Here is a 16,150-nt window from a genome sequence, read left to right as displayed (position 1 = left end):
CCGGTTAGTCATCCACCAGCGATGGACCTGTATGCAGGGGTACTGTCGAGTCAACCTGCGCAAATGGATCACTCTGCCCTTACAGCGGACACAGCACCCGACTCACCACTCAGCTTTCTCGCCCAGGCTCTGGCTCTTTTCCCGCGTGCAGCGCTATTTATCTTGGCCCCACCTACTACAGTCACATGCAAGGGTTCATCCTGGAATGAAGGATTTCCCCCCTGCAACATGGGTGACAGCCCCGGCAGTTCCGGAAACGGCGTGAGAAAGGTACCCCAGTTTTGGTTCTTCCTCTTACAACTTCACCAGAAAAAAAACTAAAAAATACCTTGTTTTCCACAACAGCAGTGGGTATAATGGATGTGATGGCCACTATGCTACTAATATCCAATACTTTTTTGAAAATATCCATGGGTAAAAGAAAACAAATTTTCATAAAAGCAACATCCTTCCCAGTGGCTTGTGCCTGGTAAGTATTAAATAAATGGATGTATCTATGTAGATTATTTGAGCTTTCATTCATGAACATTTGTGGCAATGAGTCGTTTCTTCTCCGTATTTGTTCTTGATCTCACAATTACAGTAGAAGAGAATGTTACAATGATAATGGCAGTATGGTCACAAAAAAATGAAGCATTTAACCAAATAATTTGTCTGACAATGAGTCATCTCTGGCAATTTAAAGTAAATGGAGAAAAGATAAATATCCAATGTTCTTTATCTGTTCTACAAAAAGTGGAATAGGAATGGGAGATGACAACAAGTGTTGGGCACTCTGATGATAGGACACACCAGCAAATGTAACACTCAAATGCAAAAATCTCGAGTTAACAAATCATTCCATATAATAGAGTAATGCCAGAATTATAACCTACAAATACTAACAGATCACAAATATTAATATTTAATGGATGTCCCAAAAGATAAGACCTGCACAAATTAAATAAACACTCAAAAATGAAAAAAAAAAAACACTGTATAATTTTATTAAATAAATAATGATAACAATTTAGGGAGTGACATAACAAAAATTCACTAAAAAAATCAGATCAGGAGACAACATGTATGGCGGGTATATAATCTGAATCCAATATGGGTTGGTCAATGAAAATATGATATCATACAAGGCTATAGAATTTAAGATAAATATACAGTCAAATAGCAAATGCAATGAGAGATGAAAGGGAAGATTAAACCGCATTATCTCACATAATGTAAAAGTAGACCTAAAATGCAACACAAAAATTATCAATGTAAATATACCATTTGTACAACAAACCGACCTAACAATAGAGATTCCAAATCTCTAATGCGCGTTTCGCCTCAGCTTTCTCAAGGAGTCATTTTTAAGTAAGTAGATACTATTTAAGCCAGATCCAGGAAGGGAATGTCAAGATAGGAAGTAGTATATTGATATCAGATGGCGGTTTTATTAAGTGGCCAATGAACGAGCAGTCTGTCTATACGTGCTTACAAGATATATTGGCATGTGTTGCACGCAAAGGAAGTGACAGAAACAGTCCAAGGTGGAACGCAGGTCATAAGAAACACCAGTGAGTCCCACAGTGGAATCACGACGCCCTGGTGAAATGAGCGCCCCGCCAGGACACAATGATACCCTTACCTGATGTGCGTTACCGGAAGTGACGTCAGCGGTCCACAGTCGAGTGCACGTCACCAGAGGACGGTAGGAGCGTATTTACTGATGTATTCTTTCAGAACATGTATGTTTGAATCAATCCTTTGTTAACAATGTGTGAAAGAATATCCAAAAATTCAATGTTTGGGTGGTCTGATTACACAAAATAGGTTCTTCCATATAAAACATCTTCACTTTTGCAATCATTAAAGAAAAGTAAGCTACATTTTCCATCTCTAGATGTAGAAAATACAGAAGTTGTCACTGGAGCTGTTTGCGCTCGGCATCGCAGAGCTGTCTATGCCGACACTTGGCCATCACTGACTAAATCCTCGTCTTCGATTCTGATTGACGTTAACACTTTTTACGACGCGCTATGTATTATGACAGGAGATTAAGTCTTGCATTGCACTGACACGATTGTTAGATGTCAAATACAATTAGTAGCAACGGAAGCAAGAAATCAGCCGGCTATTGAGTGACAAGAAAGACGACATTCCCCTGCAGGAAACTTAATCTGACAATTCAGAAACAAGAATAATATTTCATAGATTTCCTCAACGCGCTGCTGGAAAGTATATGCTGGGGCTTCATGAATCTAAGATATGGATGCTACATGGATTCAGTCAATGGTAAATAATAATTTCAGGATCCTTACCAGAATATTGCTAGAGAAGATTGTATTCCCAATCCCAGTAGTCCCAGTCTAGTGTATCGGAATCGACCTGGCACCTCTGTTAGCAAGAATCAAGGACTAGAGGCGACGAGAGCTGGTTTTCCTCCACTAAATGGTTACTAAGCAGCGTTTACGGAGGAGGAGGAAGGAGACACGTAACGTACAGTACCTCCACTGGAGTTCTCTGTGGCTCTATTTGTATGCAGGAGGGCTAGCCGCCGAGGAAGCCGAGGATTGTAGTGCAAGTCCGGAGAGCTTATTAACATGCCCAGGCTGTTTTTCTGTCAATCATATATATAACTTACATATCACCTGCTTATTGGCATCCTTTCCCTGTGTGCATGCCATATCAGTGAGTGACTAACTGACCACAATGATATAGGAAGCAATTTGTGTTTATTTGTAATCTAAAGAATTTACATTTATTGGCAAACTACTGCTTCATATGGGGTCTACTTTTCTGAGCCAGACCCATCTTATTACAAGAACACCAGAAAGGATGGAGTACAAGAAGACCACCAAAAAGATTTAAAATCCAAGTAATTTTATTAAGCAAAAATATTATATAAGTAAAATGTAAGTCATACATAGCAGCACAGAGAGGGAAAAAAAGGTAATGAGACATGCTGATACAGCAGGACAACAAAATATCCAGAGGTAGGCAAGATCATAAACCGTACACCAAAATAAGTGCAAACAATAGCAGTAACAAGCACATGAAAAGAAGCTGGTGAATAATCAGAAATTGTAAGTACATGCAACACCAGACTCATATGCCCAACAGGGTTAATCCCGCTTTCCTATTATGACTGGTGGTGTCAACACATCTCCCTGCCGGCCTCCTTAAATTATTGCAAGGAATTATTACCTATCTTATCATAAACTGTATTACAAGGCATTATTATCCCTTCTATTGTAAATAGTGATGAGCGAACGTGCTGGGATAAGGCGTTATCTGAGCATGCTCGTGTTCTAACTGAGTGCCTTCGGCGTGCTCGAAAAATATGTTTGAGTCCCCGCGGCTACATGTTTCGCAGGTGTTGGAAAGCCGCAACTCATGAGGAGTGCCTGTTTGCACTAATTATAAACCTTCTTATCACAAGGCATTATTGCCCCTTTTATTATAAACCTTATCAAAAAGCATAATTACCCTCCTTATTACCACCCTCTTATTACAGGGCATTATTACCACTCTTATTACTACCCTCCTATTACAAGGCATTATTAACCCACTTATCCCCACCATCTAATTACAAGGAATTATCATCCTTCTTATTATAAACCCTCTTATTACAAGGCATTATTACTAGTGATGAGCGAATATACTCGTTAGTCGTTACTCGAGATTTCCCCTAGCACGCTCTGGTGACCGCCGAGTATTTTTTAGCACTCGAAGATTTAGTTTTTATTGCCGCAGCTGAATGATTTACATCTGTTAGCCAGCATAAGTACATGTGGGGATTCCCTAGCAACCAGGCAACCCCCACATGCACTTCTGCTGGCTAACAGATGTAAATCATTCAGCTGCCGCAAGAAAATCTAAATCTCCGAGCACCAGAGTGTGTTCGGGAAATCTTGAGTAACGAGTATAATCGCTCATCACTAATTATTACTCCTCTTATTACTACCCCTCTTATTACAAATCATTACTATTCTTCCTCTTACAACCCCTCTTATTTTAAGGTGTTACTACCCCTCTTATTACATCCACTGTTATTTCAAGGCATTATAAAGGTATACGTACACGATAAGTATTTGTTGCAAACATTTCTGCATCAAAAACATGTCTCTTAGCAAAAAAAAATGTTGGCCATGTTTTTATACATTTTTAGGTGTTTTTTCCCCATTCATTAGACTAGGTGAAATGCAGAAAGAATTCACATGCTGCAGGTCTGAAACTTCAAATCTGCAATTTAAAAATAAGAAGCTTGTGCATGAGACTTCAGAAATCTCATTCACTTTGCAGTGACTGTAAAATGCTGTGCTTTTTGCTGTTAAACCAAGTGGAAAAAAGTGTGAACATACCATAACCCCTCTTTTTGCAACCCCCCCCCCCCTTTTTTACAGAGCATTATTACCCGTCATTTTTGCAAACCCTGTTATTACAAAATATTATGGTTTTAATCCAGTATAACGTTGCCCATATACCTTAGGCTGTTCAGATCTGGAAGAAAATGCCTTCAACTCGTCACTGAATATAATTTTATACATTGGCCACAGTGTTTAAAAACTGTCTAAATTAGTTTATGTGTGGGTCCACTGTACTGGAAAGCATGGCGCATGGTATGTCAATGCACATCCCACTGGTGAAGGCCAGAAGAACCCTGTTTTAACCTCCAGCAGTTGAATAGGGGACCTTAAGTCTACCATATGCACCAGCACCTTTCCAAGGTCATGTGCTATGTTCACATAAAGTGTTGTGCGCCAATCCATAACTATCAGAATGTTTGGACATTACTAATGTCCAAAGAATGCACCAAACACCTGCAAGCTAATTATCTGAATGTAATTTTTGCTATTGTATGAAGCCAGAAATAAGCTTTATCGCTTATTATTCAGAGGATCAAGGATTTTAACATGTTAAAAACTGACCTTCTTCATCGTTGTTGGGTACATAGATGGACATGTTGCATGGATGGCCAGCTCATCTGACCAGGACCCTAGGAAGTTCTTACTCTTGCTAGCATTTTTAAGGGGAACCTGTCACCAGGTTTGGCAGATATGAGTTAAGGTACCGTCACACTCAGCGACACTGAAGCGATATAGACAATGAGCCGATCGCTGGAGCGTCGCTGCTTAGGTCACTGTAGAGACGTCAAACACAGCAACTCCAGAATGATGCAGGAGCGATCCAGTGACGTAATGGCCACTCACTTATCGTTCTCGCTGGTTGTTAGCTCCATGTAAAACATTGCAGGCATCGTTGCTTTTGATGTCAAACATGACGATACACGCCGACCTGACGACCAAATAAAGTTCTGGACTTCTAGCTCCGACCAGCGATGGCACAGCAGGATCCTGATCGCTGCTGCGTGTCAAACACAACGAGATCGCTATCCAGGACGCTGCAACGTCACGGATCGTTGTCGTTCTCGTTGCAAAGTTGCTGAGTGTGACGGTTGTTGTGAATTCTGTGGCAGAGCTCCCTCCTGTGGTCACAAGTGGTACTTCGGCTGATTCTCTCTGTGAGCTTCTGTTGGTGGAGGGAAGTGGTACTGCGGCTTCTGAGTTTCCTCCCTCAGGTGATCTGGTGAGGTCGTTAGGTGCTTCTCTACTTAAGTCCACCTAATGCTTTGATCCTGGCTTCCTGTCTATGTTCCAGTGTTGGACTTGCTTTTCCCTGGATCATTCCTGTGGCCTGCTGCTCTGCATAGCTAAGTTCTTCTTTGCTATTTGTTTGCTATTTTTTCTGTCCAGCTTGTCTAATTTGCTGCTGGAAGCTCTGGGACGCAAAGGGTGTACCTCCGTGCCGTTAGTTCGGTACGGAGGGTCTTTTTGCCCCTTTGCGTGGTTTTCTTTAGGGTTTTGTGTAGACCGCAAAGTTACCTTTTCTATCCTCGATCTGTTAAGAAAGTCGGGCCTCACTTTGCTGAATCTATTTCATCTCTACGTTTGTCTTTTCATCTTAACTCACAGTCATTATATGTGGGGGGCTGCCTTTTCCTTTGGGGTATTTCTCTGAGGCAAGGTAGGCTTATTTTCTATCTTCAGGCTAGTTAGTTTCTCAGGCTGTGCCGAGTTGCATAGGCAGAGTTAGGCGCAATCCACGGCTGCCTCTAGTGTTGTTTGGAGAGGATTAGGGATTGCGGTCTGCAGAGTTCCCACGTCTCAGAGCTCGTTCTATGATTTTGGGTTATTGTCAGATCAATGTATGTGCTCTGACCGCTATGTCCATTGTAGTACTGAATTGCCTTTCATAACAGTACAGGAAGCCAAAAGTACTAATGATTCTCAATAGAGGGAAAAAAGAAGTTCTGAGACCATTTTTTTTTCTTTGCACTGTGTTTTGCCTTTTTTTTCCCCTAGACATTTGGGTGGTTCAGTACACAGGTGTAGCGATGGACATTAGAAGTCTGTCTTCATTTGTGGACCAGCTCTCGGCAAGAGTACAAAAGATTCAAGACACTATTGATCAGAAAGCTATGTTGGAACCAAGAATTCCTATTCCTGATTTGTTTTTTGGAGATAGAACTAAGTTTCTGAGTTTCAAAAATAATTGTAAATTATTTCTGGCCTTGAAACCTCGCTCCTCTGGTGATCCAGTTCAACAGGTTTTGATTGTTATTTCTTTTTTGCGCGGCGACCCTCAGGACTGGGCATTTTCTCTTGCGCCAGGAGATCCTGCATTGAGTAATATCGATGCGTTTTTCCTGGCGCTCGGATTGCTGTACGATGAACCTAATTCAGTGGATCAGGCAGAGAAAAATTTGCTGGCTCTTTGTCAGGGTCAGGATGAGATAGAGGTATATTGTCAGAAATGTAGAAAGTGGTCCGTGCTCACTCAATGGAATGAATCTGCGCTGGCAGCTATGTTCAGAAAGGGTCTCTCTGAAGCCCTTAAGGATGTCATGGTGGGATTTCCTATGCCTGCTGGTTTGAATGAGTCTATGTCTTTGGCCATTCAGATCGGTCGACGCTTGCGTGAGCGTAAATCTGTGCACCATTTGGCGGTATTACCTGAGCTTAAACCTGAGCCTATGCAGTGCGATAGGACTTTGACCAGAGTTAAACGGCAAGAACACAGACGTTTGAATGGGCTGTGTTTCTACTGTGGTGATTCCACTCATGCTATCTCTGATTGTCCTAAGCGCACTAAGCGGTTCGCTAGGTCTGCCACCATTGGTACGGTACAGTCAAAATTTCTTCTGTCCGTTACCTTGATCTGCTCTTTGTCATCGTATTCTGTCATGGCATTTGTGGATTCAGGCGCTGCCCTGAATTTGATGGACTTGGAGTATGCTAAGCGTTGTGGGTTTCTCTTAGAGCCCTTGCAGTGTCCTATTCCATCGAGAGGAATTGATGCCACGCCTTTGGCCAAGAATAAGCCTCAATACTGGACCCAGCTGACCATGTGCATGGCTCCTGCACATCAGGAGGTTATTCGCTTTCTGGTGTTGCATAATCTGCATGATGTGGTCGTGTTGGGGTTGCCATGGCTACAAGCCCATAATCCAGTATTAGATTGGAAATCCATGTCGGTGTCCAGCTGGGGTTGTCAGGGGGTACATGGTGATGTTCCATTTCTGTCAATTTCATCATCCACCCCTTCTGAGGTTCCAGAGTTCTTGTCTGATTACCGGGATGTATTTGATGAGCCCAAGTCCGATGCCCTACCTCCGCATAGGGATTGTGATTGTGCTATCAATTTGATTCCTGGTAGTAAATTCCCAAAAGGTCGACTGTTTAATTTATCCGTGCCTGAGCACGCCGCTATGCGCAGTTATGTGAAGGAATCCCTGGAGAAGGGGCATATTCGCCCGTCATCGTCACCATTAGGAGCAGGGTTCTTTTTTGTAGCCAAGAAGGATGGTTCGCTGAGACCTTTTATAGATTACCGCCTTCTAAATAAGATCACGGTTAAATTTCAGTACCCCTTGCCATTGTTATCTAATTTGTTTGCTCGGATTAAGGGGGCTAGTTGGTTCACCAAGATAGATCTTCGTGGTGCGTATAATCTGGTGCGAATCAGGCGAGGAGATGAATGGAAAACTGCATTTAATATGCCCGAGGGTCATTTTGAGTATCTAGTGATGCCATTCGGACTTGCCAATGCTCCATCAGTGTTTCAGTCCTTTATGCATGACATCTTCCGAGAGTACCTGGATAAATTCCTGATTGTGTACTTGGATGACATTTTGATCTTCTCGGATGATTGGGAGTCTCATGTGAAGCAGGTCAGAACAGTTTTTCAGGTCCTGCGTGCTAATTCTTTGTTTGTGAAGGGATCAAAGTGTCTCTTTGGTGTGCAGAAGGTTTCATTTTTGGGGTTCATCTTTTCCCCTTCTACTATCGAGATGGATCCTGTTAAGGTCCAAGCCATCCATGATTGGACTCAGCCGACATCTCTGAAAAGTCTGCAAAGTTCCTGGGCTTTGCTAATTTTTATCGTCGCTTCATCTGCAATTTTTCTAGTATTGCCAAACCATTGACCGATTTGACCAAGAAGGGTGCTGATTTGGTCAATTGGTCTTCTGCTGCTGTGGAAGCTTTTCAAGACTTGAAGCGTCGTTTTTCTTCTGCCCCTGTGTTGTGTCAACCAGATGTTTCTCTTCTGTTCCAGGTCGAGGTTGATGCTTCTGAGATTGGAGCAGGGGCTGTTTTGTCGCAGAAAGGTTCTGATTGCTCAGTGATGAAACCATGCGCTTTTTTTTCCAGGAAGTTTTCGCCTGCTGAGCGAAATTATGATGTGGGCAACCGAGAGTTGCTGGCCATGAAGTGGGCATTCGAGGAGTGGCGTCATTGGCTTGAAGGAGCTAAGCATCGCGTGGTGGTATTGACTGATCATAAGAACTTTCGTACCTTCCGGGCTCTAAAAATGTGAAGGCGGATGCTTTGTCTAGGAGTTTTGTGCCCGACTCTCCGGGTTTGTCTGAGCCGGCGGGTATCCTCAAGGAAGGAGTAATTGTGTCTGCCATCTCCCCTGATTTGCGGCGGGTGCTGCAAAAATTTCAGGCTAATAAACCTGATCGTTGTCCAGCGGAGAGACTGTTTGTCCCTGATAGGTGGACCAATAAAGTTATCTCTGAGGTTCATTGTTCGGTGTTGGCTGGTCATTCTGGAATCTTTGGTACCAGAGAGTTGGTGGTTAGATCCTTTTGGTGGCCGTCTCTGTCGCGGGATGTGCGTGTTTTTGTGCAGTCCTGTGGGATTTGTGCTCGGGCTAAGCCCTGCTGTTCTCGTGCCAGTGGGTTGCTTTTGCCCTTGCCGGTCCCGAAGAGGCCTTGGACACATATCTCTATGGATTTTATTTCTGATCTTCCCGTTTCTCAAAAGATGTCAGTCATTTGGGTGGTCTGTGATCGCTTTTCTAAGATGGTCCATCTGGTACCCTTGTCTAAATTGCCTTCCTCCTCTGATTTGGTGCCATTGTTCTTCCAGCATGTGGTTCGTTTACATGGCATTCCAGAGAATATCGTTTCTGACAGAGGTTCCCAGTTTGTTTCAAGGTTTTGGCGAGCCTTTTGTGGTAGGATGGGCATTGACTTGTCTTTTTCCTCGGCTTTCCATCCTCAGACTAATGGCCAGACCGAACGAACCAATCAGACCTTGGAAACATATCTGAGATGCTTTGTTTCTGCCGATCAGGATGACTGGGTGTCCTTTTTGCCTTTGGCTGAGTTCGTCCTTAATAATCGGGCCAGCTCGGCTACCTTGGTTTCGCCATTTTTCTGCAATTCTGGGTTCCATCCTCGTTTCTCTTCAGGACAGGTTGAGTCTTCGGACTGTCCTGGTGTGGATACTGTGGTGGACAGGTTGCAGCAGATTTGGACTCATGTAGTGGACAATTTGACCTTGTCCCAGGAGAAGGCTCAACATTTCGCTAATCGCAGACGCCGTGTGGGTCCCCGACTTCGTGTCGGGGATCTGGTTTGGTTATCTTCTCGTCATATTCCTATGAAGGTTTCCTCTCCTAAGTTTAAACCTCGTTTCATTGGTCCGTATAGGATTTCTGAGGTTCTTAATCCTGTGTCTTTTCGTCTGACCCTTCCAGATTCTTTTTCCATACATAACGTATTCCATAGGTCATTGTTGCGGAGATACGTGGCACCTATGGTTCCATCTGTTGATCCTCCTGCCCCGGTTTTGGTGGAGGGGGAATTGGAGTATATTGTGGAGAAGATTTTGGATTCTCGTGTTTCTAGACGGAAACTCCAGTATCTGGTTAAATGGAAGGGTTATGCTCAGGAAGATAATTCCTGGGTTTTTGCCTCTGATGTCCATGCTCCCGATCTTGTTCGTGCCTTTCATGTGGCTCATCCTGGTCGGCCTGGGGGCTCTGGTGAGGGTTCAGTGACCCCTCCTCAAGGGGGGGGTACTGTTGTGAATTCTGTGGCAGAGCTCCCTCCTGTGGTCACAAGTGGTACTTCGGCTGATTCTCTCTGTGAGCTTCTGTTGGTGGAGGGAAGTGGTACTGCGGCTTCTGAGTTTCCTCCCTCAGGTGATCTGGTGAGGTCGTTAGGTGCTTCTCTACTTAAGTCCACCTAATGCTTTGATCCTGGCTTCCTGTCTATGTTCCAGTGTTGGACTTGCTTTTCCCTGGATCATTCCTGTGGCCTGCTGCTCTGCATAGCTAAGTTCTTCTTTGCTATTTGTTTGCTATTTTTTCTGTCCAGCTTGTCTAATTTGCTGCTGGAAGCTCTGGGACGCAAAGGGTGTACCTCCGTGCCGTTAGTTCGGTACGGAGGGTCTTTTTGCCCCTTTGCGTGGTTTTCTTTAGGGTTTTGTGTAGACCGCAAAGTTACCTTTTCTATCCTCGATCTGTTAAGAAAGTCGGGCCTCACTTTGCTGAATCTATTTCATCTCTACGTTTGTCTTTTCATCTTAACTCACAGTCATTATATGTGGGGGGCTGCCTTTTCCTTTGGGGTATTTCTCTGAGGCAAGGTAGGCTTATTTTCTATCTTCAGGCTAGTTAGTTTCTCAGGCTGTGCCGAGTTGCATAGGCAGAGTTAGGCGCAATCCACGGCTGCCTCTAGTGTTGTTTGGAGAGGATTAGGGATTGCGGTCTGCAGAGTTCCCACGTCTCAGAGCTCGTTCTATGATTTTGGGTTATTGTCAGATCACTGTATGTGCTCTGACCGCTATGTCCATTGTAGTACTGAATTGCCTTTCATAACAGACGGTACCTTTACAGCCACTGCCTTTCAGGGCTTATCTACAGCATTCTATAATCCTGTAGACAAGCCCCCGATCTGACCTAAGAAAAATAACTTTTATTGTATTTACCTGCAGGGCGGTCCGGCGCCTCCCATCTTCTTGTGATGCCGCCCCCCTGCTTGCTTCATGTGGATGATGTGTCACTGCGACAATCACACAGGATCCCCGGCATCGCGCTCATGCATAGGCGTACTCTGCCCTGTTGAGGGCAGAGCAAAGTCCTGCAGTGCGCAGGAGTCAGTTAAGGTCAGAGAGGACCAGCGCCTGCGCACTGCAGGAATTTGCTCTGCCTATGCATGAGCGTGATGCCGGGGATCCTGTGAAGCAAGCAGGAGCGCGGCATGCAAGAAGATGGGAGGCGCCGGACCAGGACCTGCAACACCCCTCGGACCGGTCCACCCCACAGGTGAGTTTAATAAAAGTTATTTTTCTTCTCTTGCAGATCGGATTGGGGGCTTATATACAGCATTATCGGATAAACCTGGTGGCAGACTCCCTTTAAGTAATTTTTTCCTCTATTTTCTAGTCACTGAGCATGCTCCATCATTTGTAATTTCTAAAAGTCTATTTTCCTTTTTGTCTTGTATCCACTGAATTATTTTGTGACAATTTCTTCAAAATTTTTCAAAATAAGACACGTGGTTCATAAATTTGGCACAAAATATGTAATGCTCTTTACTTTTGTATCTAACAGTTTATCTTAATAAAGTAACCCTGGATGGTAATGTCATCTATATATTATAATTATGATTATAATCTATATAATCTAAGTCACGGTGGCTAATCTTTCTGTCATTATGAGCCTCTCTTCCCCCTCTCCAATTACAAGCAGAGTTCCCCAATAAAAATATTAAAAAAGTAACAGTGAGAAATAGTTTGTTGTGATGATAGGTGCGTGTCGGACAGTTGGAGATAGGTCTCTGAACACAGGGCTAATAATCAAACCCAAATCTATGCAAATCAGAGAGGGCAATGTGGCGAATGATAATTTTGCACAATAGCTGTATCTTTCAGTAGAGTATGATAATGGTGGTGGTTGTTTATGCAGCAAATACCCAATAATGAAGAAACAGTCTTAACTTGAAAGAATGACTAATGTTAATGAGGTAAATAACTATATACAAATCGTAGGTAATTGGTGGTCAGATTTACACTCACAGTTGGAGATTGACCCATACATGCAGACAGGCAGATCTCTGTGGGATACTTGTTTTATCAATACAATTCACTGGTTCTCAGACTGTCCCTCTGGTAATCCTCACATAATACTCCTTAATTCGGGTTAAGCTGATAGAGTATAATTGGTCGCACATTGCCATCCATACAATATAATGGGCATTACACTGCCTTCCATATGCCCAAAATGGGCCCCACATAGTCCAGACCATACAGTATAAAGGGCCCCACATAGTCCAGATCATACAGTATAAAGGGCCCCACATAGTCCTTCATACAGTATAAGGGGACCCTCATAGTTCTCCTTACAATGTAATAGGCCTAACATAGTCCTCCAATACAGTATAATGAGCCCCACATTGTTCTCCACACAGTATAATGAGCACCTCCACATAGTCCTCCATACAGCATAATGGGCCCCACATAGCTTTCGATACAGTATAATGGGCCCCACAATGTTCTCATTGATATAAGAAAAAAAATTACTCGCCTCTCGTTGTTCCCCCACTGCTCCCATCTCCTCAGAATGGCTTCTGGGTTTTGCAGCTCTTCACAGAGGTGTGAAGTGATATCATTGCGCCAGCTGCGCTGTGACGTCAGAGCTCAGACGTAGAGGGAGATTGATGTAGGTGGGAGTACACAGCCCACTCTTCCATCATTGCTTCCAACTGTATCGTCATCCAGGATGGTGATACAATCAAACGTACAACGACAGGCTGGTGCTGGCACTGGGCCACCCCAACTCTCAGGTCCCATAACAGCCGTGTCATCTGCCACCATTTTCAGTATGCCACTGATTCCTAGCATGACTGTTAGATTTTGCTCACACTGCCATATATATTTTATCAGCTAACACTAAGCCTAATGTTTTACTGTGGGGCAATGCAGATCTGCGATTATTTTCTAATGTTAAATCGGCATGAGAAACCAATAGCAGCATACTGCGAGTGGCTCAGCTATTCGTATCACACGCACTCAATCAAGTCTATGGGATAAAGATAAGAATTGAGATTATGTCCGGAGCTCAGAAAATCCAGCAGCCATAGGAGGATCAATCAATAGTCGAAAATGGTAAATCCAGCTTCAGAAATGTGATGTATATACAAGTATCAAGTGTATTAGGTAAATTAAAAATAAGACAACAGCTTGGTAGCCACAGCCCTGTCTTGGGGACTACAAGTCTATGGGTATGAAATTTTGGACTGTGATCGGATGTAAACCAAGTGTTCTCCGATGTACGGGCACAGAGATAATGGAGAAGATGGAGAAATTAAGTTTTTCATCTTCTCCGCACTTATGCCTCGATTCTGTCATGTGAAAGAATCGGATCACACTCAGATGAAACTCGACTCAAACTCTAACAGAGTCAGGATACCAGAGTAGATCCAAAGCTAGCAGCATTAACCTACAATGAAAACCAAAAGGTAACCCAAAACAATAGCTAAGGAAGAAGAACAGGAAATGACCATAAGCAACTGCTCTGAAGCCACCTGGACTTTCACCAGAAATCACTCACCACACCACTATGCAAGTGAACTGAGTAAACATCACTGGAGTGTAAAGGAGCAGTCCTAAAATAGCCATCCAATGTTAATGATAAAAATCAGGAGATGCATTCCTCCTAGTCATGTCCAGGGAGCGACTCCCTGCTCACCTGACAGGGTGCACACATTCCCACCATTGGTTTGCGCTAAGAAAGGCAGCGTCCTGCTTGGGCTGGCAACTGGGGGACACAGCATCCCATGTCTTACGGGCTGTGAAATAAGTGGGAATCGCGGCATCCAACATTCCTACTACACTCACCACTTCCACACACAAAAACACCATGTGCAGTAGTTGCACCATCCAAGTGTGTGATCGCTCCGCCTCCAGCACGGACAGACCAGCAGGTAAGGATGGATGATTGCGTCTATGGCAGGTACTGTATTCCTAACAGCATAAACCTTCTACTACCGTAGATCAATCCCAGTGGTGGAACGTGAAGCTCCAGGGCCACAATGTAAAATCTCCAACAGGGTAATGTTTTTTTTTTAATTTGGGCCAAGTGACCATTTGAGGCCCTTAGACTCCAGAGCCTGGGTGCAACTGCAACCCCTGCATACGTTATAGTTGGGCCTTTGATCAATCCTTTACCTTCAAGACTATTTCCATTTACATTATGGAGGAACTGAATCTTTGCCTTTTTAGCATGTGCACTTGACACTGGGAATACTAAGGAACTTGGGTCCTATCCACTGTTCTAGTACATAGGCTCTCAGCTGTCTGTGCATGTCTTTGGTCAAGGGACAGTCAGACCGTCCTGCTCACTTTAGATTCAATATAACGGAAAGGAGGAAAACATTTTAGCAAGATGTTCCATTTATTATCCATAAACACAGTTATTTAGCTCATATTGCACTGCAAAGTATTATGGAGAGCCACTTGTAAAAGGTTTATACCATTATAGAAGCTGTGACTCATAGTGTAGGATTTACCGCGGGTTTGATTTCTGCAATCACTAAATAAACATGTATATCTGTCTTTATATTTGTATGCTTTTTATCTAAAGTTGGACAAAAAAGGATTTTTGTGGAGCAGTTCTGCGCTGCTGAGTTTATAGAGACGTCAGTCCAGACGAGGTGTAATAGAATTGGTGTGGTTTATTTGACGCGTTTAAAAGTTTAAAATTACTTCTTCATCAGGAAGTAAACACATAAATCATATATTGAACATTTTTGCAGTGTTTATTTTAGTTTTTTTAAATGGCATTCATTGTGTAGGTTATCGTAGTTTTATCGCTTAGATTGTTATGGATGTAGCAATCACAAACGTGAACTTTTTTGGTTTACTTGTTTAGTTTATATATAAAACAGCATTTGCAGGGCCAAAATATTTTTAATGCTTTATTTTGAATTATATTTTTACAACTTTGTTTTCCCCAATTGACCACATTCAGTAATATTCGCCGGCCAATCAAGGCATGCACAAACCTGGTATGGCTGTGGTGGCTTCAGAAGTGCCCACAGTCTGAAAGCTTATTTATTGGCTGTGCTGCAGCCTTTCAACAATCTTAGATTGTGAGCCAGTGATGATGATGTCTGTAAATTCATGGTGCTATATAAGTGAGTTAAATAAATAAGCAAGAGGCTTCTTACTGCTTAGACGTCACTTTGGGGCCATTACCCCTTCTCGACCTGTGACACAGCGTATGCGTCATGAAAGTCGGTGCCAATCCGACCTGTGACACATATGCTGTGTCACAGAATGATTACGTTCCTGCAGGCCTGGTGAAAGGGTTAACTCCAATTTCACCCAACCTACAGGAACAGGGGGACTGGTACTTCAGCCCAGGGGGGTGGCTTCGCCCACCCGTGGCTACGATCTCTCTGATTGGCTGTTGAAAGTGAAACAGCCAATCAGAGCAATTGCAATATTTCAGCAATGAAAATTGATGAAATAGAGCATTGCAATGCCATCGTCATCTGTGTGATACGGTCGTCTGACTGCAACCTTATTATTATTAGTTATTATTATAGCGCCATTTATTCCATGGCGCTTTAAATGTGAGAAGGGGTATACATAATAAAAAACAGGTATAATAATCTTAATCAATACAAGTCACGACTAGTACAGGAGGAGATTGGACCCTGCCCATGAGGGCTCACAATCTACAAGGGATAGGTGAGGATACAACAGGTAAGGACAGAACTGGTCGTGTAGCGGTTTGATGGATCAGTGGTTACTGCAGGTTGTAGACTTGTCGGAAGAGGTGGGTCTTCAGGTTCCTTTCTTAAGGTACCGTC

General features: G+C 43.3%; 1 protein-coding gene across 2 annotated transcripts in view; it reads right to left on the bottom strand.

The window, feature by feature from the left end:
• LOC138669647 (probable myosin light chain kinase DDB_G0271550) overlaps positions 1-2,532 on the bottom strand; it is a 223,709-nt gene extending 221,177 nt beyond the window's left edge. The window contains exon 1 of one of the 2 annotated variants that reach the window (XM_069756302.1): positions 2,298-2,532. The gene's annotated coding sequence lies outside the window, so the exon portion shown is untranslated. Of the gene's footprint in view, positions 1-1,624; positions 1,980-2,297 lie in introns of those variants that run through there. The other variant, XM_069756304.1, reaches the window with a different exon arrangement.
• Between the last annotated feature and the right edge of the window lie 13,618 nt (positions 2,533-16,150).

The sequence above is a fragment of the Ranitomeya imitator genome, chromosome 3 (assembly GCF_032444005.1).
Source record: "Ranitomeya imitator isolate aRanImi1 chromosome 3, aRanImi1.pri, whole genome shotgun sequence".
Lineage (NCBI taxonomy): Eukaryota > Metazoa > Chordata > Amphibia > Anura > Dendrobatidae > Ranitomeya > Ranitomeya imitator.
This window is presented reverse-complemented; position numbering and strand designations above follow the sequence as displayed.